At 36.4% G+C, this 8707-nt stretch overlaps 1 pseudogene; it reads left to right on the forward strand.

Moving 5' to 3' along the window:
- The first annotated feature begins 4325 nt into the window (after nt 1-4325).
- Nucleotides 4326-4896, forward strand: Atp5pf-ps4 (ATP synthase peripheral stalk subunit F6, pseudogene 4; annotated as a pseudogene).
- Nucleotides 4897-8707: the final 3811 nt, after the last annotated feature.

Below are 8707 nucleotides of genomic sequence, written 5' to 3' on the forward strand. Positions count from 1 at the left end.
ATAGTTAATATAAGTTATAACCCCTCTCTCAATACAAGATCTACTACAGATTTCACAACCTTCCAGAATAGGTCAACCAACTCAGAAACAAGTATTCAAGCCTGAGGGCTGTCTTAGGATTTTACTTCTGAGAGCAAACAACATGACTAAGGTAATTTTTTTTGGGACATCTTTTAATGGTGCCAGCTTACAGATTCAGAGGATCAGTCCATTATCATTAAGACAGGAGAATAGGAATGCCCAGGTAGGCATGGCACAAGAGAAGAAAAAAGTGCAACATCTTGTTCTATAGCCAAAAAGAATAAGACTGGCATCCTCAGGCAGCTAAGATGAAGCTCTCAAACCCAAGCCAACAATGACACACTTTCTCCAACAGGGTCACAACTCCAAAGACTGCCACTTTCTGGGCCAAACAAACACATTTTTTGCCGTAGTCCACATAGGCTTCTTTAAATATATGAGTATATGGAGGTCATACCTAAACATAGCATAATGTAGATTATATTTAGACTAACTACAAGAGTCTTCAGAGTATTTATCAGTCTCATCAATATTAAAAGTCAAAAGGTCAAAGTCTTTTCTGAGATTCATTCAATTACATAAGTTTAATTGCCTTTAAAGTAAAAATCAAAAATTAGATGACGTATGCTATGTACGTCAAATAATCTCATAGTGAATAAATACTGGGAAAAAGCCTCTCTGGATAAACTCTAAACTCTGCATCCCCATGCCTGATGTCAAAACACTGTTCAAAATTAGAACTTTTGACATTTTTTGTTGACTGCACAACAATTCTTTTTGTGAGCTTCCATTCCTGGTTAGCAGCTTTCCTCAGCGGATATACAATTGCTTCCCTTCTCAAATATTATGGGGTCTCCAAGGCACATTAAATGTTACAGCTTCAAGTTGTAAAGTCTCCAATGCACATATCTATGCTCTGATTGACTTCACCATGCTGCTGTTGTTGCTGTTGATCATCTCATGGTACTGGCATCTCCAATCCACTGTAGTTTTCCACAGCAACTATAATTTATGAATAACCTCTCACAGGCTTTCTTCATGGAAACCTTCTTTAACTCATTTGCATGTCTCCTTCAGTTTTCGGCCATCAACTGAAACTGAGACTGCATCTTTACCAATGATACTCCCTGGAATCTCACAGTGCCAAGTCTCAGCTACTCTCCATTTTCTCTTTATACCTTCAAAACCACCACCACCAGGATGAATCTTATAAATTACCAACTCCACTGTCATCATGAGGTAAAAGCTTGGCTATCTCTGGAGCACAGCTTCATTGTGATCTCAGAAAATACTTTCCAGATTTTGCCACAGGGATGATGATCTCTTCCTAATCACAGTTAATTTCTTAGTTCAAGCTGACATCAATTGTCACAGGAATCCCTTACATTGTTGACTCTAAATCCAAATCCACATGGCTGAATCTATAGAATTATGATGCGTTCTGCAACTAGAACATGACCCTCTTTTCTTACTGCATTATTAGCAGGTTTATGATTTTCATTTACTTCACTTCCTAAAATTTGCTATCCTCGAACTTGCTCTATAATTAACCTTGATCGCAGAGATCTGCATGTCTCTCTCTCTCCTGAATGCTGCAGTGAAAACATGTACCACAGGCCAGAATTTCAGTGCTTCTCTACTTGGAACATGGTGTAAAGAAGGCAGGCCTAGGAATCAAGAGATCAGCTTGCCTCAGTCTCCTGGTAATAAAGGTATGTGCCATCATGCTTGGAATTAAGTTTAGCTGGGTGAGGTCTGGCCCCATAATTATCACTCTCTTAATACATTTATGTCATTCAATATAGGAGTCAAGTCAATTTCACTTGAACCAAACATATTATATGGTTTTTTTTTCCTTTTTCAAATTGCTATTTTTCACTAAAATGCTCTTCGTAGGACGAAACCAGAGGCTGATACACCTGAGAGCAGAGGTAAGACAAACTCTTCTTCTCTGAGTGACTTCCCTACAGTCCTCAAGACACACAAATAAAGGAGAAGTCTGGAACAGGACTGTTCTAATTTTTGCCTGCATCCAGAACTGAGCGGTCACACAACTCTCTGAACACAGATCTGGCTATAAATAAACAGGTCTACAGGAGTGCTGACACGCAGGCTTACAAGAAGATCAAGACACTAACAGAGAGAACAACACAAGCTACCACCAGAGACAACCTGGTGGTGAGAGGCAAGTGTAGGAAGCTAAGAAAAGAAACCAAGATGATTTCATAGCACTAGAGCTCAGTTCTCCCACCAAAGCAAATACTGAATATCCAAAAACACTGGAAAAACAAGGTTAAGATTTAACATCACACCTCATAATGATGATAGAGGACTTTAAGAAGGACATAAAAAACTCCCTTAAAGAAATAAAGGAAAACAGAGGTAAACAAGTAGATGCCCTTAAAGAGGAAACACAAACATCCCTTAAAGAATTACAGGAAAACACATCCAAACAGGTAAAGGAATTTAACAAAACAACCCAAGATTTAAAAACAGATATATAAACAATAAACAAATACAAAGGAAGAGAACCCTGGAGATAGAAATCCTAAGAAAGAGATAAGGAGTCATAGATGCAAGAATCACACATAATATAAGAGATAGAAGAGAGATTCTGAGGACAGAAGATACCATAGAAAACATGGACACAACTGCCAAAGAAACAGTGAAATGCAAAAAGCTCCTAACTAAAATCATCCAGAAAATCAAGGACACAATGAGAAGATCAAACCTAAGAATAAGAAGGATAAAAGAGAGTGAAGACTACCAAATTAAAAGGCTGCTAAATATCTTCAACAAAATTATAGATGGAAACTTCCCTAACCTAAAGAAAGAGATAGCCCACAAACGTAAAAGAAGCCTACAGAACTCCAAATAGATTGGACCATAAAAGAAATTCCTCCTGTCACATAATAGTCAAAACACCAAATGCACAATACAAAGAATATTAAAAGCAGTAAAGGAAAAAGGTTAAGTAGCATATATAGGCAGACTTATCATAATTAACCAGACTTCTCACCAGAGACTGATCCTGGGCAGAATTCATATAGACTCTAAGAGAACTCAAATGCAAGCCCAGGCTACAGTATCCAGCAAACCTCTCCATTAACATTCATGGAGAAACCAAGATATTCCACAAAAAACAAGTTTACACAATAACTTTCCAGAAATTCAGCCCTACAAACAATAATAGAGAGAAAGCTCAGAAGGAGAGAAATTTCAACCGGGGAAAAGAAAGAAATTTACTTTCTTGCATCAAGCCCAAAGGAAGTGAGACACAAACATAGTTACACCTCAAACAACAAAAATAATAGGAAACAACAATCACTTTTCCTTACTATCTCTTAACATCAATGAACTCAATTTCCCAATAGAGAGAAATAGACTAACAGACTGGATACTTAAAGAGGACCCAGCGTTTTGCTGCATAAGGAAAAAACACCTCAGTGACAAAGACAGCCACTACCCCAGAGTAAAAGACTAGAAAACAATTTTCTCAGCAAATGGTCCTAAGAAACAAGTTGGGGTAGCCATTCTATTATCAAACAAAATTGACGTTCCATTAAAAGTTATCAAAAAGAAGAGGAAGAATTTCATATTCATCAGAGGAAAAATCTACTGAGAAGTACTCTCAAATCTGAATCCCTCTGTTCCAAATGCAAGGACACCTACATTTATAAAATGAACATTATTAACGCACCAAGCACACATTTCACACCACACAATAATAGTAGGAGATTTCAACACCCCTTCTCTCATCAATGGACAGATCATGGAAGCAGAAAGTAAAGAGAGACATAGAGAAACTAACAAATTTTCCACCAAATGGATTTAACATATATTTTTAGCACACTTCGTCCTAAAACAAAAGAATATAGTTTCTTCCCAGCACCTCATGATACCTTCTCCATAATTGACCATAAAATCAGTCACAAAACAGGCATAAACAAACACAAGAAGACAGAAATGATCCCATGTATCATATCATCTAACTACAGACAAAGGCTGTCTCTTCAATAACAACAAAAACCACAAAAAGCCCACATACACATGGTAGTTAAACAATGTTCTACTCAATGATAACTTTGTAAAGGAAGAAATAAAAAAAGAGAAAGGAAATTAAGAACTTTTTAGAATATAATGATAATGTAGGTACAAGATTCCCAAACTTGTGGGATACAGTGAAAGTAATGCTAAGAGGAAAACTAATAACTCTGAGTGCTTCCAAAAAGAAACTAGAGAGAGCATACATTAACAACTTGACAGCACTCATAAAAGCTCTAGAAAAAAAAGAATCAAATAAACTGATTTAGGAAATAATTAAACTCAGGGCTGAAATCAACCAAGTAAAAACAAAAAAGAACTAAACAAATTAACAACAAAACTAGGAGCTGGTTGTTTGAGAAAATCAACATGACAGATTAACCCTTAACCAGACTAACCAGAGGGCACAGAGAATGTATTCAAATTAACAAAATGAAAGGGAGGAGTTGAACAGTAGTGGCGGTGGTGACTCTGACAACTTGGGACTCAGTGCAAGTACCACAGACTAAACCATGATAGTTTCGAGTATCTTCAGGCTCTCCTCTGTCCTTTGGTCAGCAGTTTGTGCAATTGAGGAACATAGGTGTTACAGCTGTGGTGTTTAATAAGGAACTTGATCCTGCACAGAAACTTCGTGGACAAGATTAAAGTGGTCAAAACAAAGCAACAGACATCTGGAGGACCTATTGATACTCGCCCAGAGTATCACCAATATCTGGACAGAGAGCTTTTTAACCTTAAACAAATGTTGGTAAAGGAGAGATGGATAAGTTTCCTACCTTCAACTTTGAGGATCTCAAATTTGAAGTCATTGACAAAACCCAGTCTTGAGGAACATATACCATGTGGCAATTTCTAATAAATTAGTAGTAAAGCTAACCTAAAATATTCAAATAAACATTCACTTTACAGTTAAAAAATGAAAAGGGAGACATAACAGCAGAATTTGAGAAAATTTACAAAATCATCAGATCCCACTACAAAAGCCAATAATCAACAAAACTGGAAAATCTGGATCAAGTGGAAAATATTCTAGACAGATACCTGATATCAAATTAAATCAGGATCAAATAAACCATCTAAACATTCCCATAACTTCTAAAGAAATTAAAGAAGTTACTAAAAGTCTCTCAACTGAAAAATACCCAGGATAAAATGGGTTCAGTGCAGCATTCTATCATAACTCCATAGAAGACCTTATACCAATACCATCCAAACTATACCACAGAATAGAAGAAATAGAAGAAACACTACACAATTAATTTTCTGAAGCCACAGTTATGCTTCTAACTAAAACACCTAAAGACCCAACAAAGAGCAAGAATTGCAAACCAATTTCGGTTATGAATATCGATGCAAAAACACGCAATAAAATTCTTGCAAACCAAACCCAAAAACAATTCAAAACAATCATCCATCATGATCAAGCTGGCTTCATCCCAGGAATGCAGGGATGGTTTAATATACAGAAATCCATAAACATAATCCACTATGTAAATGAAATCAAAGGAAAAAAGAAAGATAATTATTTCATGAGATTCTGAGAAAGCATTTGACAAAATTCAACACCACTTTATGATAAAAGTCCTGGAAAGATTAAGAATTCAACATCCAAATCAAAACATAGTAAAAGCAATATACAGCAAACCAGTAGCTCATATCAAGGTAAATGAAGAGAAACTTGAAGCAATCCCACTACAATCAGGGAATAGACAACACTGCACACTCTCTCCCTACTTATTCAATATAGTACTCAAAGTCCTAGTCAGAGCAATCAGACAGCAAATTGAGGTCAAACTGACACAAATTGGAAAGGAGGAAGTCAATATATAACCATTAGGAGATGATATGATAGTATATTTAATTGACCCCAATGATTCCACCAGAGAAATAGTAAGCCTGATAAAAAACTTCAGCAAAGTGGCTGTGTAGAAAATTAAGAAAAACAAATCAGTAGCCTTCTCAAAGTATAAACAGTCAGTGAAAGAAATTAGGGAAATGACACCATTCATAATAGTCATAAATAATACAAAATACCTTGGTGTAACTCTAACCAATCAAGGGAAAGATCTGTGTGACAAGAACTTCAAGTCTCTGAAGAAAGAAATTAAAGAAGATCTCAGAAGATGGAAGGATCTACCATGCTTATGGATTGGCAGGATAAATATAATAAAAATGGCCATCATGCCAAAAGCCATCTAGAGATTCCATGCAATCCCCATCATAATTCCAACTCTAATATTCATAGAGTTAGAAAGAGAAATTTGCAAATTCATCTGGACATCGAAAACTATCCTCAACAATAAAAGAACTTGTGGAGGAATCACCATCTTAGACCTCAAGCTGTATTACAGAACAAAAGTGATAAAAACCGTATGGTCCTGGTAAACAGAAAAGGAGATAGATCAATAGAATAGAATTAAAGACCCAAGAATGAACCCACCCCTATGGTCACTCAATATTTGACAGTGAATTAAAACCATCCAGTGGGGAAAAAAAGATAGCATTTTTAATAATTTTTGCTGGTTTAATTGGAGATCAGCATGTAGAAAAATGTAAATCATTCTATTCTTATGGCTATGTAAAAGGCTTAAATCCAAGGGGATCTAGGACCTGCATATAAAACCAGATACACTCAAACTAATAGAAGAAAATGTGGGGAAGAGCCTCGAATACGTGGGCACTCTGAAAAATTTCCTGAACAAAACACCAAAGGTTTATGCTCTTCAAGAATGAACAATTGGGACTTTATAAAATTGCAAAGCTTCTGTAATGCAAAGGACACTGTCAATAGGACAAAATTACACCCAATTGATGGGAAAAGATCTTTACCTATCCTACATCTGATAGAGGTCTAATATCCAAAATACACAAAGAATTCAAGGAGTTAGATTCCAGAGATCAAATAACCCTATATAAAAAATGTGGTACAGAGCTAAAGAAGGAATACTCATCTGAAGAACATTGAATGGCTAAACAACTATTCAACATTCTTAGTCATCAGGAAAATGCAAATGAAAACAACCATTAGATTTGACCTTACACCAGTCGGAATGGCTGAGATCAAAAACTCATATATAAACAGGTGCTGGTGAGGATGTGGAGAAAGAAGAACACTCCTTAATTGTTGGTGGGATTTCAAGCTAGTAAAACCACTCTGGAAGTCGCTCTGGAGATTCCTCAAAAAATTGGATATAGTACTGCCTAATGACCCACCTATACCACTTTTGTGCATATACCCAAATGATGCTTCAACTATAACAAGGACACATGCTCAAATATGTTCATAGCAGATATATTTATAATAGTCAGAAGCTGGAAAATACCCAGATGCCTTTCAACAGAGGAATGGATACAGAAAATGTGATACTTCTACACAATGGTGTACTATACAGGTATCAAAAACAATGACTTCATGAAACTTACAAGCAAATGGGTGGAACTAGAAATATCATCTGGAATACGTAACTGAATCACAGAAAGACACAAATGGTATGCATTCACTGATAAGTGGGTATTAGCCCAAATGCTCTAATTACCCAAGATACAATCCATAGACTACATGAAGGTCAAGAAGAAGGATAATCAAAGTGCAGATGCTTCAGTCCTTAAATAAATGAATAAAATTAATCATAAGAGAAGATATGGAAACAATATTTAGAGCAGAGACTGAAGGAATGACCATTTAGAGCCTGTTCCACCTGGGCATCCAGCATATATATATATATACAGCTACCAAACATAGACAATATTGATGAAGCCAAGAAGTGCATGCTGAAAGCAGCCTGATACAGCTGTTTCTGGAGAGGCTCAGACAGAGCAGGACAAATACAGAGGCAATTCTAGCAACAAACCTTTGAACTGAGAATAGTGTTCCCAATGCATAAGTTAGAGAAAGGTTTGAAGGAGCTAAAGGGGCTTGCAATCCCATAAAGAACAATAGCAAGCAAAGGGAGCTACCAGGGACTAAACCACTACCCAAAGAATACACATGGACAGACCCACAGCTCCAGCTGCTTATGCAGCAGAGGATGACTTTATTGGGCACGTATGGGATAATTCTTTTGTCCTTTAAAGGCTGGACCTTAGTGTAGAGGAATGTCAGGGAGGTATGGCTGGGTTAGGGATGGGGAACACCCTCATAGAAGTGGAAGATCAGATGGGATGGGGTGTTATGTATGGGAAACAAGGAAAGGAAATAACTTTTGAAATGTAAATTTTAAAAATCCAAAAATTTAAATATATAAATCAATAAATCAACAAGTAAGTAAGTTAATTAATTAATTAATTAATACTAAAGCAGAGAGCAAATTCTTTGCTTTCTGGGGCTCTTTCAAAACTTTCTTTTGCAATGCAATCAGTAAAATTTCTTAAGCCTCAGGTATATTCCTCAGACAAGGACAAAAATATAGTCACATTCCTGACCAAAATACCACTAAAACATTCTCTCAGCCACATATTAACATTCTTTTCCACTGAGAACTCCTAGGCATGATCTGCGCAAGCCAAAGCAATCTCAGTAACAAAGTCTTCCATATTTCTACTAGAATGACCCATTAAGCTTAACTTCACTTATTCCACAACTTTACAAATCCAATGTCCCAAAATCATAATTTCTCCAAATGAAAACATGGTCCAGCCT

This window comes from Rattus norvegicus, chromosome 2 (genome assembly GCF_036323735.1).
Source record: "Rattus norvegicus strain BN/NHsdMcwi chromosome 2, GRCr8, whole genome shotgun sequence".
NCBI lineage: Eukaryota > Metazoa > Chordata > Mammalia > Rodentia > Muridae > Rattus > Rattus norvegicus.